At 49.8% G+C, this 15,559-nt stretch overlaps 17 non-coding genes across 17 annotated transcripts; 11 read left to right on the top strand and 6 right to left on the bottom strand.

Moving 5' to 3' along the window:
• Positions 1–348: 348 nt before the first annotated feature.
• On the bottom strand, positions 349–422 carry Trnav-uac. Its single transcript has one exon. It is a non-coding gene; the product is annotated as a tRNA-Val (tRNA).
• A 235-nt stretch (positions 423–657) lies between these two features.
• Positions 658–729, top strand: Trnap-cgg. The gene has a single exon. It is a non-coding gene; the product is annotated as a tRNA-Pro (tRNA).
• A 1,640-nt stretch (positions 730–2,369) lies between these two features.
• On the top strand, positions 2,370–2,441 carry Trnap-ugg. Its single transcript has one exon. It is a non-coding gene; the product is annotated as a tRNA-Pro (tRNA).
• Positions 2,442–3,042: 601 nt separating this feature from the next.
• Positions 3,043–3,115, bottom strand: Trnav-uac. The gene has a single exon. It is a non-coding gene; the product is annotated as a tRNA-Val (tRNA).
• A 235-nt stretch (positions 3,116–3,350) lies between these two features.
• On the top strand, positions 3,351–3,422 carry Trnap-cgg. The gene has a single exon. It is a non-coding gene; the product is annotated as a tRNA-Pro (tRNA).
• A 1,640-nt stretch (positions 3,423–5,062) lies between these two features.
• Positions 5,063–5,134, top strand: Trnap-ugg. The gene has a single exon. It is a non-coding gene; the product is annotated as a tRNA-Pro (tRNA).
• A 601-nt stretch (positions 5,135–5,735) lies between these two features.
• Trnav-uac lies at positions 5,736–5,808 on the bottom strand. The gene has a single exon. It is a non-coding gene; the product is annotated as a tRNA-Val (tRNA).
• Positions 5,809–6,043: 235 nt separating this feature from the next.
• Positions 6,044–6,115, top strand: Trnap-cgg. The gene has a single exon. It is a non-coding gene; the product is annotated as a tRNA-Pro (tRNA).
• A 1,640-nt stretch (positions 6,116–7,755) lies between these two features.
• Trnap-ugg lies at positions 7,756–7,827 on the top strand. The gene has a single exon. It is a non-coding gene; the product is annotated as a tRNA-Pro (tRNA).
• A 601-nt stretch (positions 7,828–8,428) lies between these two features.
• Trnav-uac lies at positions 8,429–8,501 on the bottom strand. The gene has a single exon. It is a non-coding gene; the product is annotated as a tRNA-Val (tRNA).
• Positions 8,502–8,736: 235 nt separating this feature from the next.
• Trnap-cgg lies at positions 8,737–8,808 on the top strand. Its single transcript has one exon. It is a non-coding gene; the product is annotated as a tRNA-Pro (tRNA).
• Positions 8,809–10,448: 1,640 nt separating this feature from the next.
• Trnap-ugg lies at positions 10,449–10,520 on the top strand. Its single transcript has one exon. It is a non-coding gene; the product is annotated as a tRNA-Pro (tRNA).
• Positions 10,521–11,121: 601 nt separating this feature from the next.
• Trnav-uac lies at positions 11,122–11,194 on the bottom strand. Its single transcript has one exon. It is a non-coding gene; the product is annotated as a tRNA-Val (tRNA).
• A 235-nt stretch (positions 11,195–11,429) lies between these two features.
• Trnap-cgg lies at positions 11,430–11,501 on the top strand. The gene has a single exon. It is a non-coding gene; the product is annotated as a tRNA-Pro (tRNA).
• Positions 11,502–13,141: 1,640 nt separating this feature from the next.
• Positions 13,142–13,213, top strand: Trnap-ugg. The gene has a single exon. It is a non-coding gene; the product is annotated as a tRNA-Pro (tRNA).
• A 601-nt stretch (positions 13,214–13,814) lies between these two features.
• Positions 13,815–13,887, bottom strand: Trnav-uac. The gene has a single exon. It is a non-coding gene; the product is annotated as a tRNA-Val (tRNA).
• Positions 13,888–14,122: 235 nt separating this feature from the next.
• Trnap-cgg lies at positions 14,123–14,194 on the top strand. The gene has a single exon. It is a non-coding gene; the product is annotated as a tRNA-Pro (tRNA).
• The last annotated feature ends 1,365 nt before the right edge of the window (positions 14,195–15,559 follow it).

Below are 15,559 nucleotides of genomic sequence, written 5' to 3'. Positions count from 1 at the left end.
ACGGCAACAACCAAGGGGTGGCATGTAAGATTGAGCGTGGCTAAGAGTTTCTCATTATTAGTTAGCATCACACTTTGACAGAGCTGTGACAAGGCGAGTAGGGTGAGCTCAGGAAAGCCAGTAGCAAGCGCACTTGAAGTAGCCCTGAAGAACCGGATTATAAATTTTGCCAGCCATAATGGAGCTAGGGGCGTTCTCAGTTACCAAATACCGGTGCAATAAGAGAGCAACAGTATTTGACCGTAAAATGACGCCATATCCGTCTAGCATACGACATTGCTTGTCTCTGCATACGCGGACGTGAGGTCATCTCGGAAATGAAATCCGAAATATAGGTTAAAATTGTTGTGTTCGCGCCCGGGATCGAACCGGGGACCTTCTGCGTGTAAAGCAGACGTGATAACCGCTACAACCACGGAAACGACGGTTCTTTTCATGTACCACCCGGAGACTCGTAATAGCAACAGTTTGTCTTCTGTGTTAGCAAGGGCATCGGCTATGAGCTCCCTCCGATTCGTGAAGTTCCTGTAGTAAAAGACGTCGATGGAAACAACCCAACCGCGACAGACAGGGAGAACGCTGGCTGAGCTGCAGCCCTACATGGTGAGACCATCAAAGGTGGCGTCATTCACATGCAGTGCGTTTTCGGAACGAATAGGCTCGTTGGTCTAGGGGTATGATTCCTGCTTCGGGTGCAGGAGGTCCCGGGTTCAAATCCCGGGCGAGCCCTTGCGTTTTGTACAACGGTGCGGTAACAAATCGCATGGCGGCGGCTGTTTCGCGCATTTCCAGGCCTCCAAGTCAGCGCTAAAATCCGACAACCAGTTCTGAAACCGTTTCATGTTTCATTTGAGCCATGTGCACCCTGCTGATGGAACGTTTGAAGTTGATTTAAATGGTCACAGTAGAGATCGTAGCAAGTGTCTTGCTGAGTGCGACGAAAACGGGTTTCCGCCCGCAATCGAGCCGGGGACCTTCTGCGTGTTAGGCACGGCGCCTGGGCTCGGCGGCAGCTGCTGCTCTTTCCTTCCTTACGAGATACCGTCGATTCGCGCAGTCGTTATTGCAAAAGATGTCACCAAAGGCAATCGCTTCGTTAGCGGCACGGTGCCTGGGCTCGGCGGCAGCTCTACATGGAGGCACCAGCAGCCCAGCCAGGCCGCCGCCGGCACCGGTGCGCCACAGCCCAAGGAGTCGGCGGCCGCCCTGCAATGCCCCTGTCGTTGCATATTCCACCCGCCTCATATCCTCCCCATGTCTGACTCACTGCCCCAAATGACACTGCAGTGGACGTGTTTATTACTATCGCTTTTGGAAGAACCAAGGCGCAGTATTCTAGTGTCGAACCGGTACTGCAAATTGGGATTAAGCAAAAATTTATTGTGTGGTCGAGCGACAGCTTCGGCTCGCTCTTCCTACATGATCGCTTCTTGTGCGGAATAATTCCTAGCTCGCCGATGGCTTCAGAGTTGGTCTTCTCGAAGTTTTGCTTTCGCACTGCATTCCGCAATCTTTTCGTTATGAGTTGTGTGCTTCGGTTTCCCGACTTTCTTGTGTTTAGTGCGTTTGGCTTCTCTTAACCCTTAGCCACCGCTTGCCGAAATTTCCACACTATCATCTGTCGATCTGCAGAGCTCGATGAAGGCATCGCGGCCGTTCCTGAGCTCGTGGAACGGTCGAATCTGTAGTTGTTTCCAGATCTCTCCCACACAACGGCCTCCCAGAAGCTTGGATTACAGAAGTACGCCACTACTCCCAGCCGGAGATTCACGATTGAAAGCAGAATGACATGAGCTACACGCAGCTCCGATTTTTTTTTTTGTGTCTGACCTACTTTGAAAGACTTTGTAGTCGATTTACTTACTACTATCGCTGTTGGAAACCAGGTGATAACCGCACAGTATTCTAGAGACGATGAGGTAATGAAAATTTAGAATAAGTAAAACAGTATCAAAAGAAGTTGTGTGGTGGAGCAGCACATGCAATTCACGCTTCCTAGATATTCGTTACTGCATAGAATAATTCTTTTGTCTGCGGCGTCTTCAGTATCCGTCTTCTGGAAATTTTGCTTGCAGTATATTGTGCAATCTTTTCGTTATGAGTTGGTGCTTGGTTTCCCGATGTTCTTTTGTTTAGTGCATTCGCCTTCTCTTAACCCTGAGAAACCACATACCGAAACTGAGGCACTGCCGGCTGTTCATAAGCAGTGCTCGATGCAGTTATTTCGCTTTTTATTCGTTGCCTTTAATATTCTTCTCATCAGTGGTGAGTGCTGCCTGCAGAAAGCGTTTATCTTGCGAATTCACGTGAAAGTTTGTGTTCCCTGTGAGGCGCACTACTTGGGATTAACTTGACTGCTCCAGCCAGGTGGCTCGTTGGTCTAGGGGTATGATTCCTGCTTTGGGTGCAGGAGATCCCGGGTTCAAATCCCGGACGAGCCCTGCCATTTTGACCGTGCTGAAGAGTAGGTGGAACTCAGCCCCGGTTGCAGCTCCTCAATGAAGAGTAGACGCCTGTTATAGCACGTGGATATAACAAGAATGCGGCACCAGTAAAGTACGTAGGTGGAATTCGGTAGAAAAGCAGACGGTAATTTTGCATGCAACGGAAAACAAGGTTGTCTTTGCGGGATATGTGCACCGTGAGTGGAGATTCAGCTTAATTGTGCGACAGTCTACCCTCATCTTACTAGCGACGGCAACAACCAAGGGGTGGCATGTAAGATTGAGCGTGGCTAAGAGTTTCTCATTATTAGTTAGCATCACACTTTGACAGAGCTGTGACAAGGCGAGTAGGGTGAGCTCAGGAAAGCCAGTAGCAAGCGCACTTGAAGTAGCCCTGAAGAACCGGATTATAAATTTTGCCAGCCATAATGGAGCTAGGGGCGTTCTCAGTTACCAAATACCGGTGCAATAAGAGAGCAACAGTATTTGACCGTAAAATGACGCCATATCCGTCTAGCATACGACATTGCTTGTCTCTGCATACGCGGACGTGAGGTCATCTCGGAAATGAAATCCGAAATATAGGTTAAAATTGTTGTGTTCGCGACCGGGATCGAACCGGGGACCTTCTGCGTGTAAAGCAGACGTGATAACCGCTACACCACGGAAACGACGGTTCTTTTCATGTACCACCCGGAGACTCGTAATAGCAACAGTTTGTCTTCTGTGTTAGCAAGGGCATCGGCTATGAGCTCCCTCCGATTCGTGAAGTTCCTGTAGTAAAAGACGTCGATGGAAACAACCCAACCGCGACAGACAGGGAGAACGCTGGCTGAGCTGCAGCCCTACATGGTGAGACCATCAAAGGTGGCGTCATTCACATGCAGTGCGTTGTCGGAACGAATAGGCTCGTTGGTCTAGGGGTATGATTCCTGCTTCGGGTGCAGGAGGTCCCGGGTTCAAATCCCGGGCGAGCCCTTGCGTTTTGTACAACGGTGCGGTAACAAATCGCATGGCGGCGGCTGTTTCGCGCATTTCCAGGCCTCCAAGTCAGCGCTAAAATCCGACAACCAGTTCTGAAACCGTTTCATGTTTCATTTGAGCCATGTGCACCCTGCTGATGGAACGTTTGAAGTTGATTTAAATGGTCACAGTAGAGATCGTAGCAAGTGTCTTGCTGAGTGCGACGAAAACGGGTTTCCGCCCGCAATCGAGCCGGGGACCTTCTGCGTGTTAGGCACGGCGCCTGGGCTCGGCGGCAGCTGCTGCTCTTTCCTTCCTTACGAGATACCGTCGATTCGCGCAGTCGTTATTGCAAAAGATGTCACCAAAGGCAATCGCTTCGTTAGCGGCACGGTGCCTGGGCTCGGCGGCAGCTCTACATGGAGGCACCAGCAGCCCAGCCAGGCCGCCGCCGGCACCGGTGCGCCACAGCCCAAGGAGTCGGCGGCCGCCCTGCAATGCCCCTGTCGTTGCATATTCCACCCGCCTCATATCCTCCCCATGTCTGACTCACTGCCCCAAATGACACTGCAGTGGACGTGTTTATTACTATCGCTTTTGGAAGAACCAAGGCGCAGTATTCTAGTGTCGAACCGGTACTGCAAATTGGGATTAAGCAAAAATTTATTGTGTGGTCGAGCGACAGCTTCGGCTCGCTCTTCCTACATGATCGCTTCTTGTGCGGAATAATTCCTAGCTCGCCGATGGCTTCAGAGTTGGTCTTCTCGAAGTTTTGCTTTCGCACTGCATTCCGCAATCTTTTCGTTATGAGTTGTGTGCTTCGGTTTCCCGACTTTCTTGTGTTTAGTGCGTTTGGCTTCTCTTAACCCTTAGCCACCGCTTGCCGAAATTTCCACACTATCATCTGTCGATCTGCAGAGCTCGATGAAGGCATCGCGGCCGTTCCTGAGCTCGTGGAACGGTCGAATCTGTAGTTGTTTCCAGATCTCTCCCACACAACGGCCTCCCAGAAGCTTGGATTACAGAAGTACGCCACTACTCCCAGCCGGAGATTCACGATTGAAAGCAGAATGACATGAGCTACACGCAGCTCCGATTTTTTTTTTTGTGTCTGACCTACTTTGAAAGACTTTGTAGTCGATTTACTTACTACTATCGCTGTTGGAAACCAGGTGATAACCGCACAGTATTCTAGAGACGATGAGGTAATGAAAATTTAGAATAAGTAAAACAGTATCAAAAGAAGTTGTGTGGTGGAGCAGCACATGCAATTCACGCTTCCTAGATATTCGTTACTGCATAGAATAATTCTTTTGTCTGCGGCGTCTTCAGTATCCGTCTTCTGGAAATTTTGCTTGCAGTATATTGTGCAATCTTTTCGTTATGAGTTGGTGCTTGGTTTCCCGATGTTCTTTTGTTTAGTGCATTCGCCTTCTCTTAACCCTGAGAAACCACATACCGAAACTGAGGCACTGCCGGCTGTTCATAAGCAGTGCTCGATGCAGTTATTTCGCTTTTTATTCGTTGCCTTTAATATTCTTCTCATCAGTGGTGAGTGCTGCCTGCAGAAAGCGTTTATCTTGCGAATTCACGTGAAAGTTTGTGTTCCCTGTGAGGCGCACTACTTGGGATTAACTTGACTGCTCCAGCCAGGTGGCTCGTTGGTCTAGGGGTATGATTCCTGCTTTGGGTGCAGGAGATCCCGGGTTCAAATCCCGGACGAGCCCTGCCATTTTGACCGTGCTGAAGAGTAGGTGGAACTCAGCCCCGGTTGCAGCTCCTCAATGAAGAGTAGACGCCTGTTATAGCACGTGGATATAACAAGAATGCGGCACCAGTAAAGTACGTAGGTGGAATTCGGTAGAAAAGCAGACGGTAATTTTGCATGCAACGGAAAACAAGGTTGTCTTTGCGGGATATGTGCACCGTGAGTGGAGATTCAGCTTAATTGTGCGACAGTCTACCCTCATCTTACTAGCGACGGCAACAACCAAGGGGTGGCATGTAAGATTGAGCGTGGCTAAGAGTTTCTCATTATTAGTTAGCATCACACTTTGACAGAGCTGTGACAAGGCGAGTAGGGTGAGCTCAGGAAAGCCAGTAGCAAGCGCACTTGAAGTAGCCCTGAAGAACCGGATTATAAATTTTGCCAGCCATAATGGAGCTAGGGGCGTTCTCAGTTACCAAATACCGGTGCAATAAGAGAGCAACAGTATTTGACCGTAAAATGACGCCATATCCGTCTAGCATACGACATTGCTTGTCTCTGCATACGCGGACGTGAGGTCATCTCGGAAATGAAATCCGAAATATAGGTTAAAATTGTTGTGTTCGCGACCGGGATCGAACCGGGGACCTTCTGCGTGTAAAGCAGACGTGATAACCGCTACACCACGGAAACGACGGTTCTTTTCATGTACCACCCGGAGACTCGTAATAGCAACAGTTTGTCTTCTGTGTTAGCAAGGGCATCGGCTATGAGCTCCCTCCGATTCGTGAAGTTCCTGTAGTAAAAGACGTCGATGGAAACAACCCAACCGCGACAGACAGGGAGAACGCTGGCTGAGCTGCAGCCCTACATGGTGAGACCATCAAAGGTGGCGTCATTCACATGCAGTGCGTTGTCGGAACGAATAGGCTCGTTGGTCTAGGGGTATGATTCCTGCTTCGGGTGCAGGAGGTCCCGGGTTCAAATCCCGGGCGAGCCCTTGCGTTTTGTACAACGGTGCGGTAACAAATCGCATGGCGGCGGCTGTTTCGCGCATTTCCAGGCCTCCAAGTCAGCGCTAAAATCCGACAACCAGTTCTGAAACCGTTTCATGTTTCATTTGAGCCATGTGCACCCTGCTGATGGAACGTTTGAAGTTGATTTAAATGGTCACAGTAGAGATCGTAGCAAGTGTCTTGCTGAGTGCGACGAAAACGGGTTTCCGCCCGCAATCGAGCCGGGGACCTTCTGCGTGTTAGGCACGGCGCCTGGGCTCGGCGGCAGCTGCTGCTCTTTCCTTCCTTACGAGATACCGTCGATTCGCGCAGTCGTTATTGCAAAAGATGTCACCAAAGGCAATCGCTTCGTTAGCGGCACGGTGCCTGGGCTCGGCGGCAGCTCTACATGGAGGCACCAGCAGCCCAGCCAGGCCGCCGCCGGCACCGGTGCGCCACAGCCCAAGGAGTCGGCGGCCGCCCTGCAATGCCCCTGTCGTTGCATATTCCACCCGCCTCATATCCTCCCCATGTCTGACTCACTGCCCCAAATGACACTGCAGTGGACGTGTTTATTACTATCGCTTTTGGAAGAACCAAGGCGCAGTATTCTAGTGTCGAACCGGTACTGCAAATTGGGATTAAGCAAAAATTTATTGTGTGGTCGAGCGACAGCTTCGGCTCGCTCTTCCTACATGATCGCTTCTTGTGCGGAATAATTCCTAGCTCGCCGATGGCTTCAGAGTTGGTCTTCTCGAAGTTTTGCTTTCGCACTGCATTCCGCAATCTTTTCGTTATGAGTTGTGTGCTTCGGTTTCCCGACTTTCTTGTGTTTAGTGCGTTTGGCTTCTCTTAACCCTTAGCCACCGCTTGCCGAAATTTCCACACTATCATCTGTCGATCTGCAGAGCTCGATGAAGGCATCGCGGCCGTTCCTGAGCTCGTGGAACGGTCGAATCTGTAGTTGTTTCCAGATCTCTCCCACACAACGGCCTCCCAGAAGCTTGGATTACAGAAGTACGCCACTACTCCCAGCCGGAGATTCACGATTGAAAGCAGAATGACATGAGCTACACGCAGCTCCGATTTTTTTTTTTGTGTCTGACCTACTTTGAAAGACTTTGTAGTCGATTTACTTACTACTATCGCTGTTGGAAACCAGGTGATAACCGCACAGTATTCTAGAGACGATGAGGTAATGAAAATTTAGAATAAGTAAAACAGTATCAAAAGAAGTTGTGTGGTGGAGCAGCACATGCAATTCACGCTTCCTAGATATTCGTTACTGCATAGAATAATTCTTTTGTCTGCGGCGTCTTCAGTATCCGTCTTCTGGAAATTTTGCTTGCAGTATATTGTGCAATCTTTTCGTTATGAGTTGGTGCTTGGTTTCCCGATGTTCTTTTGTTTAGTGCATTCGCCTTCTCTTAACCCTGAGAAACCACATACCGAAACTGAGGCACTGCCGGCTGTTCATAAGCAGTGCTCGATGCAGTTATTTCGCTTTTTATTCGTTGCCTTTAATATTCTTCTCATCAGTGGTGAGTGCTGCCTGCAGAAAGCGTTTATCTTGCGAATTCACGTGAAAGTTTGTGTTCCCTGTGAGGCGCACTACTTGGGATTAACTTGACTGCTCCAGCCAGGTGGCTCGTTGGTCTAGGGGTATGATTCCTGCTTTGGGTGCAGGAGATCCCGGGTTCAAATCCCGGACGAGCCCTGCCATTTTGACCGTGCTGAAGAGTAGGTGGAACTCAGCCCCGGTTGCAGCTCCTCAATGAAGAGTAGACGCCTGTTATAGCACGTGGATATAACAAGAATGCGGCACCAGTAAAGTACGTAGGTGGAATTCGGTAGAAAAGCAGACGGTAATTTTGCATGCAACGGAAAACAAGGTTGTCTTTGCGGGATATGTGCACCGTGAGTGGAGATTCAGCTTAATTGTGCGACAGTCTACCCTCATCTTACTAGCGACGGCAACAACCAAGGGGTGGCATGTAAGATTGAGCGTGGCTAAGAGTTTCTCATTATTAGTTAGCATCACACTTTGACAGAGCTGTGACAAGGCGAGTAGGGTGAGCTCAGGAAAGCCAGTAGCAAGCGCACTTGAAGTAGCCCTGAAGAACCGGATTATAAATTTTGCCAGCCATAATGGAGCTAGGGGCGTTCTCAGTTACCAAATACCGGTGCAATAAGAGAGCAACAGTATTTGACCGTAAAATGACGCCATATCCGTCTAGCATACGACATTGCTTGTCTCTGCATACGCGGACGTGAGGTCATCTCGGAAATGAAATCCGAAATATAGGTTAAAATTGTTGTGTTCGCGACCGGGATCGAACCGGGGACCTTCTGCGTGTAAAGCAGACGTGATAACCGCTACACCACGGAAACGACGGTTCTTTTCATGTACCACCCGGAGACTCGTAATAGCAACAGTTTGTCTTCTGTGTTAGCAAGGGCATCGGCTATGAGCTCCCTCCGATTCGTGAAGTTCCTGTAGTAAAAGACGTCGATGGAAACAACCCAACCGCGACAGACAGGGAGAACGCTGGCTGAGCTGCAGCCCTACATGGTGAGACCATCAAAGGTGGCGTCATTCACATGCAGTGCGTTGTCGGAACGAATAGGCTCGTTGGTCTAGGGGTATGATTCCTGCTTCGGGTGCAGGAGGTCCCGGGTTCAAATCCCGGGCGAGCCCTTGCGTTTTGTACAACGGTGCGGTAACAAATCGCATGGCGGCGGCTGTTTCGCGCATTTCCAGGCCTCCAAGTCAGCGCTAAAATCCGACAACCAGTTCTGAAACCGTTTCATGTTTCATTTGAGCCATGTGCACCCTGCTGATGGAACGTTTGAAGTTGATTTAAATGGTCACAGTAGAGATCGTAGCAAGTGTCTTGCTGAGTGCGACGAAAACGGGTTTCCGCCCGCAATCGAGCCGGGGACCTTCTGCGTGTTAGGCACGGCGCCTGGGCTCGGCGGCAGCTGCTGCTCTTTCCTTCCTTACGAGATACCGTCGATTCGCGCAGTCGTTATTGCAAAAGATGTCACCAAAGGCAATCGCTTCGTTAGCGGCACGGTGCCTGGGCTCGGCGGCAGCTCTACATGGAGGCACCAGCAGCCCAGCCAGGCCGCCGCCGGCACCGGTGCGCCACAGCCCAAGGAGTCGGCGGCCGCCCTGCAATGCCCCTGTCGTTGCATATTCCACCCGCCTCATATCCTCCCCATGTCTGACTCACTGCCCCAAATGACACTGCAGTGGACGTGTTTATTACTATCGCTTTTGGAAGAACCAAGGCGCAGTATTCTAGTGTCGAACCGGTACTGCAAATTGGGATTAAGCAAAAATTTATTGTGTGGTCGAGCGACAGCTTCGGCTCGCTCTTCCTACATGATCGCTTCTTGTGCGGAATAATTCCTAGCTCGCCGATGGCTTCAGAGTTGGTCTTCTCGAAGTTTTGCTTTCGCACTGCATTCCGCAATCTTTTCGTTATGAGTTGTGTGCTTCGGTTTCCCGACTTTCTTGTGTTTAGTGCGTTTGGCTTCTCTTAACCCTTAGCCACCGCTTGCCGAAATTTCCACACTATCATCTGTCGATCTGCAGAGCTCGATGAAGGCATCGCGGCCGTTCCTGAGCTCGTGGAACGGTCGAATCTGTAGTTGTTTCCAGATCTCTCCCACACAACGGCCTCCCAGAAGCTTGGATTACAGAAGTACGCCACTACTCCCAGCCGGAGATTCACGATTGAAAGCAGAATGACATGAGCTACACGCAGCTCCGATTTTTTTTTTTGTGTCTGACCTACTTTGAAAGACTTTGTAGTCGATTTACTTACTACTATCGCTGTTGGAAACCAGGTGATAACCGCACAGTATTCTAGAGACGATGAGGTAATGAAAATTTAGAATAAGTAAAACAGTATCAAAAGAAGTTGTGTGGTGGAGCAGCACATGCAATTCACGCTTCCTAGATATTCGTTACTGCATAGAATAATTCTTTTGTCTGCGGCGTCTTCAGTATCCGTCTTCTGGAAATTTTGCTTGCAGTATATTGTGCAATCTTTTCGTTATGAGTTGGTGCTTGGTTTCCCGATGTTCTTTTGTTTAGTGCATTCGCCTTCTCTTAACCCTGAGAAACCACATACCGAAACTGAGGCACTGCCGGCTGTTCATAAGCAGTGCTCGATGCAGTTATTTCGCTTTTTATTCGTTGCCTTTAATATTCTTCTCATCAGTGGTGAGTGCTGCCTGCAGAAAGCGTTTATCTTGCGAATTCACGTGAAAGTTTGTGTTCCCTGTGAGGCGCACTACTTGGGATTAACTTGACTGCTCCAGCCAGGTGGCTCGTTGGTCTAGGGGTATGATTCCTGCTTTGGGTGCAGGAGATCCCGGGTTCAAATCCCGGACGAGCCCTGCCATTTTGACCGTGCTGAAGAGTAGGTGGAACTCAGCCCCGGTTGCAGCTCCTCAATGAAGAGTAGACGCCTGTTATAGCACGTGGATATAACAAGAATGCGGCACCAGTAAAGTACGTAGGTGGAATTCGGTAGAAAAGCAGACGGTAATTTTGCATGCAACGGAAAACAAGGTTGTCTTTGCGGGATATGTGCACCGTGAGTGGAGATTCAGCTTAATTGTGCGACAGTCTACCCTCATCTTACTAGCGACGGCAACAACCAAGGGGTGGCATGTAAGATTGAGCGTGGCTAAGAGTTTCTCATTATTAGTTAGCATCACACTTTGACAGAGCTGTGACAAGGCGAGTAGGGTGAGCTCAGGAAAGCCAGTAGCAAGCGCACTTGAAGTAGCCCTGAAGAACCGGATTATAAATTTTGCCAGCCATAATGGAGCTAGGGGCGTTCTCAGTTACCAAATACCGGTGCAATAAGAGAGCAACAGTATTTGACCGTAAAATGACGCCATATCCGTCTAGCATACGACATTGCTTGTCTCTGCATACGCGGACGTGAGGTCATCTCGGAAATGAAATCCGAAATATAGGTTAAAATTGTTGTGTTCGCGCCCGGGATCGAACCGGGGACCTTCTGCGTGTAAAGCAGACGTGATAACCGCTACACCACGGAAACGACGGTTCTTTTCATGTACCACCCGGAGACTCGTAATAGCAACAGTTTGTCTTCTGTGTTAGCAAGGGCATCGGCTATGAGCTCCCTCCGATTCGTGAAGTTCCTGTAGTAAAAGACGTCGATGGAAACAACCCAACCGCGACAGACAGGGAGAACGCTGGCTGAGCTGCAGCCCTACATGGTGAGACCATCAAAGGTGGCGTCATTCACATGCAGTGCGTTTTCGGAACGAATAGGCTCGTTGGTCTAGGGGTATGATTCCTGCTTCGGGTGCAGGAGGTCCCGGGTTCAAATCCCGGGCGAGCCCTTGCGTTTTGTACAACGGTGCGGTAACAAATCGCATGGCGGCGGCTGTTTCGCGCATTTCCAGGCCTCCAAGTCAGCGCTAAAATCCGACAACCAGTTCTGAAACCGTTTCATGTTTCATTTGAGCCATGTGCACCCTGCTGATGGAACGTTTGAAGTTGATTTAAATGGTCACAGTAGAGATCGTAGCAAGTGTCTTGCTGAGTGCGACGAAAACGGGTTTCCGCCCGCAATCGAGCCGGGGACCTTCTGCGTGTTAGGCACGGCGCCTGGGCTCGGCGGCAGCTGCTGCTCTTTCCTTCCTTACGAGATACCGTCGATTCGCGCAGTCGTTATTGCAAAAGATGTCACCAAAGGCAATCGCTTCGTTAGCGGCACGGTGCCTGGGCTCGGCGGCAGCTCTACATGGAGGCACCAGCAGCCCAGCCAGGCCGCCGCCGGCACCGGTGCGCCACAGCCCAAGGAGTCGGCGGCCGCCCTGCAATGCCCCTGTCGTTGCATATTCCACCCGCCTCATATCCTCCCCATGTCTGACTCACTGCCCCAAATGACACTGCAGTGGACGTGTTTATTACTATCGCTTTTGGAAGAACCAAGGCGCAGTATTCTAGTGTCGAACCGGTACTGCAAATTGGGATTAAGCAAAAATTTATTGTGTGGTCGAGCGACAGCTTCGGCTCGCTCTTCCTACATGATCGCTTCTTGTGCGGAATAATTCCTAGCTCGCCGATGGCTTCAGAGTTGGTCTTCTCGAAGTTTTGCTTTCGCACTGCATTCCGCAATCTTTTCGTTATGAGTTGTGTGCTTCGGTTTCCCGACTTTCTTGTGTTTAGTGCGTTTGGCTTCTCTTAACCCTTAGCCACCGCTTGCCGAAATTTCCACACTATCATCTGTCGATCTGCAGAGCTCGATGAAGGCATCGCGGCCGTTCCTGAGCTCGTGGAACGGTCGAATCTGTAGTTGTTTCCAGATCTCTCCCACACAACGGCCTCCCAGAAGCTTGGATTACAGAAGTACGCCACTACTCCCAGCCGGAGATTCACGATTGAAAGCAGAATGACATGAGCTACACGCAGCTCCGATTTTTTTTTTTGTGTCTGACCTACTTTGAAAGACTTTGTAGTCGATTTACTTACTACTATCGCTGTTGGAAACCAGGTGATAACCGCACAGTATTCTAGAGACGATGAGGTAATGAAAATTTAGAATAAGTAAAACAGTATCAAAAGAAGTTGTGTGGTGGAGCAGCACATGCAATTCACGCTTCCTAGATATTCGTTACTGCATAGAATAATTCTTTTGTCTGCGGCGTCTTCAGTATCCGTCTTCTGGAAATTTTGCTTGCAGTATATTGTGCAATCTTTTCGTTATGAGTTGGTGCTTGGTTTCCCGATGTTCTTTTGTTTAGTGCATTCGCCTTCTCTTAACCCTGAGAAACCACATACCGAAACTGAGGCACTGCCGGCTGTTCATAAGCAGTGCTCGATGCAGTTATTTCGCTTTTTATTCGTTGCCTTTAATATTCTTCTCATCAGTGGTGAGTGCTGCCTGCAGAAAGCGTTTATCTTGCGAATTCACGTGAAAGTTTGTGTTCCCTGTGAGGCGCACTACTTGGGATTAACTTGACTGCTCCAGCCAGGTGGCTCGTTGGTCTAGGGGTATGATTCCTGCTTTGGGTGCAGGAGATCCCGGGTTCAAATCCCGGACGAGCCCTGCCATTTTGACCGTGCTGAAGAGTAGGTGGAACTCAGCCCCGGTTGCAGCTCCTCAATGAAGAGTAGACGCCTGTTATAGCACGTGGATATAACAAGAATGCGGCACCAGTAAAGTACGTAGGTGGAATTCGGTAGAAAAGCAGACGGTAATTTTGCATGCAACGGAAAACAAGGTTGTCTTTGCGGGATATGTGCACCGTGAGTGGAGATTCAGCTTAATTGTGCGACAGTCTACCCTCATCTTACTAGCGACGGCAACAACCAAGGGGTGGCATGTAAGATTGAGCGTGGCTAAGAGTTTCTCATTATTAGTTAGCATCACACTTTGACAGAGCTGTGACAAGGCGAGTAGGGTGAGCTCAGGAAAGCCAGTAGCAAGCGCACTTGAAGTAGCCCTGAAGAACCGGATTATAAATTTTGCCAGCCATAATGGAGCTAGGGGCGTTCTCAGTTACCAAATACCGGTGCAATAAGAGAGCAACAGTATTTGACCGTAAAATGACGCCATATCCGTCTAGCATACGACATTGCTTGTCTCTGCATACGCGGACGTGAGGTCATCTCGGAAATGAAATCCGAAATATAGGTTAAAATTGTTGTGTTCGCGCCCGGGATCGAACCGGGGACCTTCTGCGTGTAAAGCAGACGTGATAACCGCTACACCACGGAAACGACGGTTCTTTTCATGTACCACCCGGAGACTCGTAATAGCAACAGTTTGTCTTCTGTGTTAGCAAGGGCATCGGCTATGAGCTCCCTCCGATTCGTGAAGTTCCTGTAGTAAAAGACGTCGATGGAAACAACCCAACCGCGACAGACAGGGAGAACGCTGGCTGAGCTGCAGCCCTACATGGTGAGACCATCAAAGGTGGCGTCATTCACATGCAGTGCGTTTTCGGAACGAATAGGCTCGTTGGTCTAGGGGTATGATTCCTGCTTCGGGTGCAGGAGGTCCCGGGTTCAAATCCCGGGCGAGCCCTTGCGTTTTGTACAACGGTGCGGTAACAAATCGCATGGCGGCGGCTGTTTCGCGCATTTCCAGGCCTCCAAGTCAGCGCTAAAATCCGACAACCAGTTCTGAAACCGTTTCATGTTTCATTTGAGCCATGTGCACCCTGCTGATGGAACGTTTGAAGTTGATTTAAATGGTCACAGTAGAGATCGTAGCAAGTGTCTTGCTGAGTGCGACGAAAACGGGTTTCCGCCCGCAATCGAGCCGGGGACCTTCTGCGTGTTAGGCACGGCGCCTGGGCTCGGCGGCAGCTGCTGCTCTTTCCTTCCTTACGAGATACCGTCGATTCGCGCAGTCGTTATTGCAAAAGATGTCACCAAAGGCAATCGCTTCGTTAGCGGCACGGTGCCTGGGCTCGGCGGCAGCTCTACATGGAGGCACCAGCAGCCCAGCCAGGCCGCCGCCGGCACCGGTGCGCCACAGCCCAAGGAGTCGGCGGCCGCCCTGCAATGCCCCTGTCGTTGCATATTCCACCCGCCTCATATCCTCCCCATGTCTGACTCACTGCCCCAAATGACACTGCAGTGGACGTGTTTATTACTATCGCTTTTGGAAGAACCAAGGCGCAGTATTCTAGTGTCGAACCGGTACTGCAAATTGGGATTAAGCAAAAATTTATTGTGTGGTCGAGCGACAGCTTCGGCTCGCTCTTCCTACATGATCGCTTCTTGTGCGGAATAATTCCTAGCTCGCCGATGGCTTCAGAGTTGGTCTTCTCGAAGTTTTGCTTTCGCACTGCATTCCGCAATCTTTTCGTTATGAGTTGTGTGCTTCGGTTTCCCGACTTTCTTGTGTTTAGTGCGTTTGGCTTCTCTTAACCCTTAGCCACCGCTTGCCGAAATTTCCACACTATCATCTGTCGATCTGCAGAGCTCGATGAAGGCATCGCGGCCGTTCCTGAGCTCGTGGAACGGTCGAATCTGTAGTTGTTTCCAGATCTCTCCCACACAACGGCCTCCCAGAAGCTTGGATTACAGAAGTACGCCACTACTCCCAGCCGGAGATTCACGATTGAAAGCAGAATGACATGAGCTACACGCAGCTCCGATTTTTTTTTTTGTGTCTGACCTACTTTGAAAGACTTTGTAGTCGATTTACTTACTACTATCGCTGTTGGAAACCAGGTGATAACCGCACAGTATTCTAGAGACGATGAGGTAATGAAAATTTAGAATAAGTAAAACAGTATCAAAAGAAGTTGTGTGGTGGAGCAGCACATGCAATTCACGCTTCCTAGATATTCGTTACTGCATAGAATAATTCTTTTGTCTGCGGCGTCTTCAGTATCCGTCTTCTGGAAATTTTGCTTGCAGTATATTGTGCAATCTTTTC

This window comes from Schistocerca piceifrons, unplaced genomic scaffold, assembly GCF_021461385.2.
Source record: "Schistocerca piceifrons isolate TAMUIC-IGC-003096 unplaced genomic scaffold, iqSchPice1.1 HiC_scaffold_537, whole genome shotgun sequence".
Lineage (NCBI taxonomy): Eukaryota > Metazoa > Arthropoda > Insecta > Orthoptera > Acrididae > Schistocerca > Schistocerca piceifrons.
This window is presented reverse-complemented; position numbering and strand designations above follow the sequence as displayed.